General features: G+C 42.7%; 1 protein-coding gene and 1 pseudogene across 2 annotated transcripts in view; both read left to right on the top strand.

Moving 5' to 3' along the window:
• GGACT (gamma-glutamylamine cyclotransferase) overlaps positions 1–12,347 on the top strand; it is a 55,726-nt gene that overhangs the window by 26,069 nt on the left and 17,310 nt on the right. The window lies entirely within an intron of this gene.
• LOC125094794 (uncharacterized) lies at positions 10,061–11,855 on the top strand (annotated as a pseudogene).

The raw sequence follows: 12,347 nt of genomic DNA, 5'->3' as shown, positions 1-12,347 counted from the left end.
CTGCATCTGGCTGTTCAGTTTTCCTGACACCATTCATTGAAGAGACTCTCTGTTTCCCATTGTGTATTCTTGGCTCCACGTCCAATGCTTGCTGACTGTATATGCCGGGGTTTATTTCTGGGCTCTCAATTCTGTTCCATTGTCCATGTGTCTGTTTTTATGCCACGGTCATACTATTTTAATTACTATAGCTTTCTAGTATAGTTTTAAATCAGGAAGCATGATGCCTCCAGCTTCTTTCTCAGTTCTTCTTCCTCAGGATGGCTTCGTCTATTTAGGGACTTTTGTGGTTCCATACAAGTTTTAGGATTGTCTTTTATATTTCTGTGAAAAATGCCATTGGGATTTTGATAAGGGTTGCACTGAATCTATACATAGCTTTGGGTAATATGGACATTTCAACAATATTAATGCTTCTGATCCATGAACATGGGATATTTTCCCATTTATTCATGTCTTCCATTTTTGTCATCAAGGTATTATGGTTTCCAGTGTACTGATCTTTTACCTACTTGATTAAATTTATTCCTAGGTATTTTATTATTTTTGGTGCTTTTGTGACTGGGATTGTTTTCTTAATTTCTTTTTCAGGTATTTTGTCATTATTGTATAGAATATACAATCAATTGGGGCGCCTGGGTGGCTCAGTTGGTTAAGCGACTGCCTTCAGCTCAGGTCATGATCCTGGAGTCCTGGGATCGAGTCCCACATCAGACTCCCTGCTCAGCAGGGAGTCTGCTTCTCCCGCTGATCTCTCTCCTCTCATGCTTGATCTCTCTCTCTCAAATAAATAAATAAAATCATTAAAAAATTTTTTTAATTTTAAAAAAAAGAATACAATCAATTTCTGTTTGTTGATTTTGTACCCTGAAGCTTAGCTAAACTTCTTGATTAGTGTTAACAGTTTTAGAAGATTCTGTAGGAGTCTACATAATTTGCAAACAAAGATTATCAGATAATATAATCTTCAAACAAAGACAGTTTTACTTCTTCCTCTTCAATATGGCTGCCTTTTATTTCTTCATTTTCCTGATAGCTCTGGTCAGGACTTCTAGTAGTATTTTGAATAAGACTAGTGAGAGTGAACATCCTTGTCTTGTTCCTGATCTTAGAGGAAAAGCGTTTGGTTTTTCACTGTTGAGTATGATGTCAGCTGTAGGTTTGTCATATATGACCTTTATTATGTTGAGGTATGTTCCTCTGTTCCTTTGAGAGTTTTTATCATGAAAGGATATTTTGTCAAATGCTTTTTATGCCTCTACTGAGATGATCTTATGGTTTTAACTTTCATTTTATTAATGTGGTATATCATTTGATGATTTTTTTTATTTGAAGCACTGTTTTCATTTTTTCTCTCATAAATCCTGAACATTCTTATTATTTGTATTAATAATGTTTTTTATTTCCTTATCTTTTTAAAAATTTAATGTTATTTTTATTGTTCCAAGATTCATTGATTATGCACCATACCTAGTGCTCCATGCAAGATGTGCCTCCTTAATACCCACCACCAGGCTTACCCAACCCGCCCAACCCCCTCCCCTCCAAAACCCTCAGTTTGTTTCTTAGAGTCCACAGTCTCTCATGGTTCATCTCCCTCTCTGATTTCCCCCAATTCACTTTTCCCCTCCTTCTCCTAATGTCCTCCATGTTATTCCTTATGCTCCACAAGTAGGTGAAACCATATCATAATTGACTTTCTCTTTAATTCAGCATAATCTCCTCTAGTCCTGTCCATGTTGATATAAAAGTTGGGTATTCATTCTTTCTGATGGATGCATAATATCCCATTGTATATATGAGCCATATCCTCTTTATCCATTCATCTGTTGAAGGGCATCTTGGCTCTTTCCACAGTTTGCTGTTTGTGGCCATTGCTGCTATGAACATTGGGGTACAGATGGCCCTTCTTTTCACTGCACCTGTATCTTTGGGGTAAATACCCAGTAGTGCAATTGCTTTATTATTTTTTTTTTTAATAATGAAAGGATTTTTTTTTTTCAAAGATTCTACCTATCTATTTGACACAGAGAGAGAGAGAGAGATCACAAGTAGGCAGAGAGGCAGGCAGAGATAGGGGGAAGCAGGCTCCCTGCTGAGCAGAGAGCCTAATGCAGGGCTCAATCCCAGCACCCTGCAATCATGACCTGAGCCAAAGGCAGAGGCCTAACCCACTGAGCCACCCAGGCGCCCCAGCTCTATTTTTAATTTAGGGAATCTCCACACTGTTTTCCAAAGTCGGCTGCACCGACTTACATTCCCACCAACAGTGTAAGGGGGTTCCCCTTTCTCCACATCCTCTCCAACACTTGTTTCTTGTCTTGTTAATTTTGGCCATTCTAACTGGTGTAAGATGGTATCTCAATGTGGTTTTTTTTTAAAGTGTGTTTTTTTTTTTTTAAGATTGTATTATTTATTTGAGAGAGAGAGGTCACGAGCAGGCAGAGAGGCAGGCAGAGAGAGAGGAGGAAGCAGGCTCCCCACTGAGCAGAGAGCTCGATGTGGGGCTTGATCCCAGGACCCTGAAATCATGACCTGAGCTGAAGGCAGAGGCTTTAACCCACTGAGCCATCCAGGTGCCCCTCAATGTGGTTTTGATTTGAATTTCCCTGATGGCTAATGATGGTGAACATTTTCTCATGTGTCTGTTAGCCATTTGTATGTCTTCTTTGGAGAAATGTCTGTTCATGTCTTCTGCCCATTTTTTGACGTGATTATCTGTTTTTTGGGTGTTGAGTTTGAGGAGTTCTTTATAGATCTTGGATATCAGCCCCTTGTCTGTAGTGTCATTTGCAAATATTTTCTCCCATTCTGTGGGTTGCCTCTTTGTTTGTTGACTGTTTCCTTTGCTGTGCAGAAGCTTTTGATCTTGATGAAGTCCCAAAAGTTCATTTTCATTCTTGTTTCCTTTGCCTTTGGAGACATGTCTTGAAAGAGATTGCTATGGCTGATGTCGAAGAGGTTACTGCTTATGTTCTCCTCTACGATTTTGATAGATTCCTGCCTCATGTTGAGATCTTTTATCCATTTCAAGTTTATCTTTGTGTATAGTGTAGGAGAATGGTCAAGTTTCATTCTTCCATATGTAGCTGTCGAATTTTCCCAGCACCATTTATTGAAGAGACTGTCCTTTTTTCACAAAACAGGTATTTTTTCCTCTTTTGTCAAAGATTATTTGACCATAGGGGCGCCTGGGTGGCTCAGTTGGTTAAGCGACTGCCTTCGCCTCAGGTCATGATCCTGGAGTCCCAGGATCGAGTCCCACATCGGGCTCCCTGCTTGGCAGGGAGTCTGCTCTCCCTCTGACCTCTCCACTCTCACATTCTCTCTCTCTCAAATAATAAAATTTAAAAAATATATATATTATTTGACCATAGAGTTGCGGATCCATATCTGGACTCTCTACTCTGTTCCACTGGTGTATGTGTCTGTTTTTGTGCCAGTACCATGCTGTCTTGGTGATCACAGCTTTGTAGCAAAGCTTGAAATCAGGCATCATGATGCCCCCAGCTTTGTTTTTCTTTTTCAACATTTCCGTAGCAATTGGGGTCTTTTCTGGTTCCATACAATTTTAAGATTGTTTGTTCCAGCACTTTGAAAAATGCCGGGGGAATTTTGATCAGGTTGGCATTGAAAGTATAGATTGCTCTGGGCAGTATAGACATTTTTTTTTTTTAAGATTTTATTTATTTATTTGTCAGAGAGAGAGAGAGGGAGAGAGAGCAAGCACAGGCAGACAGAATGGCAGGCAGAGGCAGAGGGAGAAGCAGGCTCCCTGATGAGCAAGGAGCCCGATGGTGGGACTCGATCCCAGGATGCTGGGATCATGACCTGAGCCGAAGGCAGCTGCTTAACCAACTGATGGTTGACCAACTTAACCAACTGATGACCAGGCATCCCCAGTATAGACATTTTAATGATGTTTGTTCTTTCGATCCATGAGCATGGAATGCTTTTCCATCTTTTTCTATGTCTTCTTCAATTTCTTTCATGAGTGTTCTGTAGTTCCTCTAGTACTTTACCTCTAGTTCCTTTACCTCTTTAGTTAGATTTATTCCAAGGTATCTTATGGTTCTTGGTGCTATAGTAAATGGAATTGATTCTCTAATTTCCCTTTCTCTATTTTCATTGTTACTGTATAAGAAAGCAACTGGTTTCTGTACATTGATTTTTTTTTTAAAGATTTTATTTATTTATTTGACAGAGAGAGATCACAAGTAGGCAGAGAGGTAGGCAGAGAGAGAGAGAGAGGAGGAAGCAGGCTCCCTGTGGCGCAGAGAGCCTGACGTGGGGCTCGATCCTAGGACCCTGAGATCATGACCTGAGCTGAAGGCAGAGGCTTAACCCACTGAGCCACCCAGGTGCCCCAAATACCTGCTAATTTTTTTTTTTAAGATTTTATTTTATTTATTTGACAGACAGAGATCACAAGTAGGCAGAGAGGCAGGCAGAGCGAGGAGGAAGCAGGCTCCCTGCTGAGCAGAGAGCCCGATGCGGGGCTCAATCCCAGTACCCTGGGATCATGACCTGAGCCAAAGGCAGAGGCTTTAACCCACTGAGCCACCCAGGCGCCCCTTGTACATTGATTTTGTATGCTGCCACATTACTGAATTCCTATATGAGTTCTAGTAGTTTGAGGGTGGAGTCTTTTGGGTTTTCCATATAAAGTATCATGTCATCTGCAGAGAGAGAGAGTTTGACTTCTTCTTTGCCAATTCGAATACCTTTTATTTCTTTTTGTTGTCTCATTGCTGTGGCTAGGACTTCTAGTACTATGTTGAACAATAGTGGCGAGAGTGGACATCCTTGTCGTGTTCTTGATCTCAAAAGGAAGGCTGTTAGCTTTTCCCCATTGAGGATGATGTTTGCTGTGAGTTTTTCATAGATAGATTTTTATGAAGTTGAGGAATGTTCCCTCTATCCCTATACTTTGAAGAGTTTTAATCAGGAACGGATGCTGTATCTTGTCAAATGCTTTTTCTGCATCAATTGAGAGGACCACATGGTTCTTCTCTCTTCTCTAATTGATTTGTTCTATCATATCGATTGATTTGTGAATGTTGAATCACCCTTGCATCCCAGGGATAATTCCCACCTGGTCATGGTGGATAATCTTTTTAATGTACTGTTGGATCCTATTAGCTAAGATCTTGTTGAGAATCTTGGCATTCATATTCATCAGGGATATTGGTCTGAAATTCTTTTTGATGGGGTCTTTGCCTGGTTTGGGGGTCAGGGTAATGGTAGGTTCATAGAAAGAGTCTGGAAGTTTTCCTTCTGTTTCTGTTTTTTGAAACAGCTTCAGGAGAATAGGTATTATTTCTTCTTTGAATGTTTGGTAGAATTCCCCAGGGAATCCGTCAGGTCCTTCACTCTTGTTTTTGGGAGGTTTTTGATCACTGCTTCAATCTTGTTACTAGATATTGGTCTATTCAGATTGTCAATTTCTTCCTGTTTCAGTCTTGGAAGTTTATAGATTTCCAGGAATGCATCCATTTCTTCAAGGTTGCTTAACTTATTGGCATATAGCTATTGATAATAATTTCTGATTATTGTTTCTATTTCCTTGGTGTTGGTTGTGATCGCTCCCCTTTCGTTCATAATTTTATTAATTTGGGTCCTCTCTCTTTTCTTTTGAATTAATTTGGCCAGTGGTTTATCAATATTATTGATTCTTTCAAAGAACCAGCTTCTAGTTTCATTGATATGTTCTACTGTATTTCTAGTTTCTAACTCACTGATCTCTGCTCTAATCTTGATTATTTCCCTTCTTGTGTGTGGGGTTGGCTTAATTTGTTGTTGATTCTCCCGTGTTTTTTTTTTTTTTTTAAGATTTTATTTATTTATTTAACATATAGAGATCACAAGTAGGCAGAGAGGCAGGCAGAGAGAGAAAGAGAGAGAGACAGAGGAGGAAGCAGGCTCCCTGGCTGAGCAGAGAGCCCGATGTGGGGCTCGATCCCAGTACCCTGAGATCATGACCTGAGCCAAAGGCAGAGGCTTTAACACACTGAATCACCCAGGCACCCCGATTCTCCAGTTCTTTAAGGTATAATGAGAGCTGGTGTATTCGGGATTTTTCAATTTTTTTTTTGAGTGAGGCTTGGATGGCTATGTATTTCCCCCTTAGGACCACCTTTGCCATATCCCATAGGTTTGGGACCAATATGTCTTCATTCTCATTGGTTTCCATGAATTGTTTAAGCTCTTCTTTGATTTCCAGGTTGATCCAAACATTCTTGAGCAGGATGGTCTTTAACTTCAGGTGTTTGTATTCCTTCCAAACTTTTTCTTGTGGTTGAGCTCCAGTTTCAAAGCACTGTGGTCTGAGAATATGCAGGGAATAGTCTCAGTCTTTTGGTATCAGTTGAGTCCTGATTTGTGACCCAGTATGTGGTCTAATCCAGAGAAAGTTCCATGTGTGCTTGAGAAGAATGAGTATTCTGTTGTTTTAGGGTGGAATGTTCTGTATATATCTATGAGGTCCATCTGGTCCAATGGGTCATTCAAAACTCTTATTTCTTTTTTGATTTTCTGCTAAGATAATCTGTCTATTACTGAGAGTGGTATGTTAAGATCCCCTACAATTAATGTATTCGTATCAATATGACTCTTTATTTTGATTAACAGTTGGCTTATGTAGTAGGCTGCTCCCATATTGGGGGCATAAATATTTACAATTGTTAGATCTTCTTGGTGGATAGACCCTTTAAGAATAATGTAGTGTTCTTCTGTATCTGACTACAGTCTTTAGCTTAAAATCTAATTTATCTGATATGAAAATCATACCCCAGCTTTCTTTTGAGGCCCATCAGCATGAAAGATGGTTCTCCATCCCTTCACTTTCAGTCTGGATGTATCTTTAGGATTCAAATGTGTCTCTTGTAGACAGCATATGGACAGTTCCTATCATTTTATCCAGTCTGCAACCCTGTGCCATTTTATGGGAGCATTTAGGCCATTCACATTGAGAGTGATTTATGAAAGATAAGTTTTTATTGACATCATGTTGCCTGAGAAGTCCTTGTTTCTATGAATTGTCTCTGTAAATTTCTGTTCTGTGTCACTCTTGGGTTCTTTCTTCTTTTCTAGAACACCCCTCCCCCCTTAATATTTCTTGTAGTGCCAGCTTGGTGGTCACATACTCTTTTAAACCTTGGCGGTCTTGGAAGCTTTTTATCTTTCCATCAATTTTGAATGTCAGCCTTGCTGGATAAAGTATTCTTGGCTACATGTTCTTCTCATTTAGTGCCTTGAATGTGTCTTACCAGCCCTTTCTGGCTTGCCAGGTTTCTGTGGACAGGTCTGACATTATTCTGATGGTCCTTCCTCTGTACATAAGGAATCTCTTCCCCCTAGCTGCCCTTAAGACCTCTTGTCTAAAATTATGATTCAAGAATTTCACAATTAAGTGTCTGGATGTACTGTGGAAAGGGTGGTTGGTTATGGACATTGGGGAGGTATGTGATATGGTGAGTGCTGTGAAGTGTGTAAGCCTGATGATTCACAAACCTGTACCCCTGCGGCAGAAAATACATTATATGTTAATAAAAATAATTTTAAAAAATAAGTGTCTAGATGTCTTTCTAGATTCATTGATCTTGAGGGTTGTCCTTTCTGCCTCTAGGACATGAACACTTGTTCTGTTTCCCAGATTAGGGAAATTTTTTTAAATTTAATTTTATTTTTTTTCAGTGAGCCAAAATTCATTGTTTATGCACCACACCCAGTGCTCCACGCAATACGTGCCCTCCTTAATACCCACCACCAGACTCACCCAACCCCCATCCCCTCCCCTCCAAAACCCTCAGTTTGTTTCTCAGAGTCCACAGTCTCTCGTGGTTTGTCTCCCCCTCCGATTTCCCCCAACTCACTTCTCCTCTCCATCTCCCAATGTCCTCCGTATTATTCCTTATGCTCCACAAGTAAGTGAAACCATATGATAATTGACTCTCTCTGCTTGACTTATTTCACTCAGCATAATCTCTTGCAGTCCCATCCATGTTGATACATCCTTTCTGATGGAGGCATCATACTCTTTGTATATATGGACCACATCTTTTTTTTTTTTTAAAGATTTTATTTATTTGACAGAGAGGTCACAAGCAGGCAGAGAGGCAGGCAGAGAGAGAGCAGGAAGCAGGCTCCCCGCTGAGCAGAGAGCCCGATGCGGGGCTCGATCCCAGGACTCTGAGATCATGACCTGAGCCGAAGGCAGCAGCTTAACCCACTGAGCCACCCAGGTGCCCCTGGACCACATCTTCTTTATCCATTTGTCTGTTGAAGGGTATCTTGGTTCTTTCCACAGTTTGGTGACTGTGGCCATTGCTGCTATAAACATTGAGGTACATATGGCCCTTCTTTTCACTACATCTGTATCTTTGGTGTAAATACCCAGTAGTGCAATTGCAGGGTCCAGATTAGGGAAATTTTTACCCAGAATTTGCTCAACTATATCTTCTAGTCTTCTCTCTTTCTCCACCCGCTCAGGGATCCCAATAATTCTGACGTTGGAACATTTTATGGCATCATTTATTTCCCTAATTCTGTTTTCATGGCTTCCAAGCTGTTTGTTCCAGGCCTCCTCCTGATCCTTCTTCTCTATCAGTTTGTCTCCTAGATCACTAATTCGATCTTCTGCCTCTGTTACCCTAGCTGTTTAGAGTATTTAGATTAGATTGGATCTCATTGATAGCATTTTTTAGTATTGCCAGATCAGTCCTCACTTCTACCCTTAGAGTTCCTGTGTTGCTACTAATGGTCTTCTCCAGCCTAGCCATTGCCTGGATAATTGTAACCCTGAATTCCCTTTCCGACATACTGTTTATGTCCATATCCAATAGTTCTGTGGTAGAGGGCACAGTCTCCGAATTTTTCCTCTGTTGGGTGTTCCTCCTCCTAATCATTTTGGTGAGAGGTGGTTAAGGGGATGTGTAGCTGAATATATCAACCATGATCTAGGCAAGGTGCACCCTGGAAAGTTTCGGAGCAATCGGAAGTCACCACCAAGAAGAAAGAAAAAAGAGAGAGAAAAAGAGAAAATCCAGCCAAAATAAGCCCAAAAGTAAGATTTATAAGGTACATAAACAAAAATGAACAATCAAAAAGACCAATGAAAGTAAAAGACATGAAAAAAAAAAAGCCCAGCCAAAATGAACCCCAAGAGTAAGATTTATATAGTACAAAATCAAAAACAAATACACAGAAACACCAACAGAAAAATAAGATGGGAAAGTGGTTATAAACCCTTGATATAAGTGAGGAAGGCTATTTCAATTCTTCCTGGATGGATCTTGTTGTCTTTGTTAAAGGACTCAACTTTCCAGAGATACAGGGAAATTAAAACTGGTTTATATATAAGGGTAGTATTGGATAGGGAAAAAGGATTACCTTGAAGCTTATATGTATAAAAAAGAAAGAAAAGAAAAACACAGGTATATATATGAAAAAAGTTCAAGTTTAAAAAGTTATTGTGTAATATGTTGTATTAAATCTATAGTTGTAATGGTAAGTAGGTTAAAAAAAATTAAAAGAACAAGAATGGTGAGAAGGAACTTAAAAAGAAAAAAAGTTGTATCTATGAAGTAAACAGGTTTGGGGGCAATTCCAGGAGCTTAATATATTGTTTTCCCCATGATGTTGGGATTTTACAGTTTTATAGGGCCCCATGGTGGTTGTCCTCTTGTTCTTTGGGCTTGTCTTCAGGGGGAGGGGACTGCCATGTTGTTTTTTAGTCAGTCCTGCTTGGGCTGAGTCATCCAGGCCCCTCTCAAGGGGCTGGGCTCTGTGGAAACCGGTTTTTCAGGCTTTTGTCCCCCAGAGGTTTTTGTTCTTTGGTGGCTTTGTGCAGCTTTTCCGAGTTTTAGTGGAAAGCAAACTGTCCGCACCCAGACCTCCGCCTCAGACCGTTCCCCTCCGCGTGGTCCAGAACCCAGGCTCCCCCTCTGCAAACTCCGCTGAACAGCACAACCTCCCACAGGCGGTGCGCACCCCCAGCCACTGTCTCAGGGGTCGCCCAAGGCCCCCGCTTGTCTCTGCAGCCCTGCCACTAAAACCGTGAGCGACGTTGGTCCAGGCAAGCCGAAACCCAGGGGGCTGCCGTTGCCGGGACTGCTGTCTGGAGTCCAGGCCCACACCGGGTACGCTCATACCGGCAGAGGCGCAGGTCGTGGAGGGCTGTGGGCCGAGGGACCCTGATCTGAGACCAAGCTGGGTTCACTCGAGCGCAGGCTGGGAGCGCTCAGACCCCACGGCCACACAGGTCGCACAGGCGGGGTTGCGGGGTAGGCCAGGCCCAGCTTCCGCACATACTGTCACATACTGTCACGCAGTCTGCCGTGCAGCTGCATTGGATCATGTTTTAAGACCGAAATCTTACCATGTCTCCCCCCGGCTTCGTACCTTTAGTCCCCCCCCATCACGGCTGGGAGCTAGGGCTCGTGTAACCTGGGTCCAGGCTCCCTCCTTTGCCTCTTCCCCGTGGTCCTGGCCTCACACTCATGCTCTGGCTCCCAGACGTGCCCGGGCCATGCCCCCCGTTCAGACCGCCTGTTCGTCCCGTAGCCATCCCCCGACTTGTGCCCACCTCTTTCCTTTTCTCCTCCAAGACTCTGCTGTTCAGAGAGTCACTCTCCTTCCGGACACGTGGCGCCCAGCTTCCCCGGGCCTGTCTCACTGGCCTCCCCAGTGTGTCCCATCATCATCTTTTTCTGTACCTCGGCGGCTTAGCACCTGGGGAGAGGTGTGGTCCGCCTGGGCTGCGTCAGTCTTGCTCCCTCTGGGAGATAAGGACCAGCGCTCCCAAGAACTGTCTTTATCCCAAGATGGGAACAGTGGCAGGGAGAGAAATTCCTTAACTCAAAAATAGTTGAAGGCACCATTATCATAATACAGTGCCAAGCTGGCATGAATTTTGAAGGATCAGCTCCTTCGGGCCACTGTGGCCCAGTGGGTCCCTCCCCCGCCCCCGCTGCCTCCGTGCCATGGTCACGCTGGACAGCAGGGCCCAGGGGTCCTGGCTGTGGGGGCCCATTCAAGACACTGGCAGAGAGGGGCACAGCCGCCGCAGCGAGGCCTCTCGTTAACCCTTCGTTTGTGACTTGTGACGCCTGGCCTTAGGAAGTGGGGGATTGCCTGTTTCCTTTTTGGGGAGACCCCTGAGAGACCAGATGACATCTGCTACTTCAGCCCCGGGGGGGGCGGGGGGGTAGATAGTTCCTGCTGCTGCTGACCACAGGCAGTTCCAGGATAGGGGAGGGCGGAGAGGAGGCAGACCTCATTTTCTTGTCTTTGTTATTCACATATACATGTTTCTTGGGTGTTTCTATATATATGAAAGATACGAAAGTCCTTTTGGGCAAGGAAAATGCCCAAGTTCCTACAGACAGAAAACTAAAATTCTTGGGCTGTTTGGGAAAATGAGTAAACACAGTGGTAGCTTCCCTGAGTCCTTCTGCTTCTCATGATTGAAGGAACATTTATAAACCTAAAAAAAAAGTCCAGTAATGGAAAAACAAAGCTATTGTCCTGTTGTTTCAGAAATGTTTGAAGAACCATTTAAATGGAACAGAGCAGTTATCTGTTCTCTGATAACCACGAAGCAGCAACGAGGGAGATCTTAGATTCTCACTGGATTTTGCTCTTCCCTGAATAGACTCTGTGTTAGCTTTTAAGTGCTTTTGAAAAGCCAAGTATAGACCAAATTGTGCTTTTTAGTAATATTTGGGGTCCCGGGATCCACCCCTGAGCACTGGAGAGGCCAAGGTGTCATGAATCCAGAGGAAGAATGGTGTGTTTGGCCTCAAAGCTGCTGGCTTCTGTCCGCTGAGCCTCGTGGTAATGCGGCTTTTAAAGGAGGATTTAAAAAAAAAACCACAACCATTTCTGGTGGAGGTTTTGTATATGAAAGGGTTGGATTCAATTAGTTCAGTGCATTCAGTTCCCTTGAAGCCCCAGTCGTCCCAACACAACATGTTTTTCTAGTAGTTTTGGACTCAAAGAATGCTGGCTGCCGTCCGCGAACAGTGAGCAGCTGCGTGTTTAGGACTCACAGGAACGTGAGGAAATGGATCCACTTTACGTCAAGTATTTAGCAGCACGTTTAGTAACACAGCCTTCGTTTCTTCCCACTTCTTTCCTGGAGTTCAGAGTTTTAGCTGCTCCCTCCATGGTTTTGAGTTGAACGAGGGTTATAAGGCACTGGAAGGATCTGAAGGCTTGGGGGGCAGGTAATTAATCAAAAACCCCATTAGGCTTCATTTTCGTTGCTTTTATTTTTTTTTAAGCTTATTTCTTCTTTAAAACTAAAAATGGAGATCCGTGCCTCCCGTGTGGACATGGGGTCGTTC

This window comes from Lutra lutra, chromosome 3 (assembly GCF_902655055.1).
Source record: "Lutra lutra chromosome 3, mLutLut1.2, whole genome shotgun sequence".
Taxonomy (NCBI): Eukaryota; Metazoa; Chordata; class Mammalia; order Carnivora; family Mustelidae; genus Lutra; species Lutra lutra.
The sequence above is the reverse complement of the archived record's forward strand: the minus strand, read 5'-3'. Positions and strand labels throughout refer to the sequence as shown.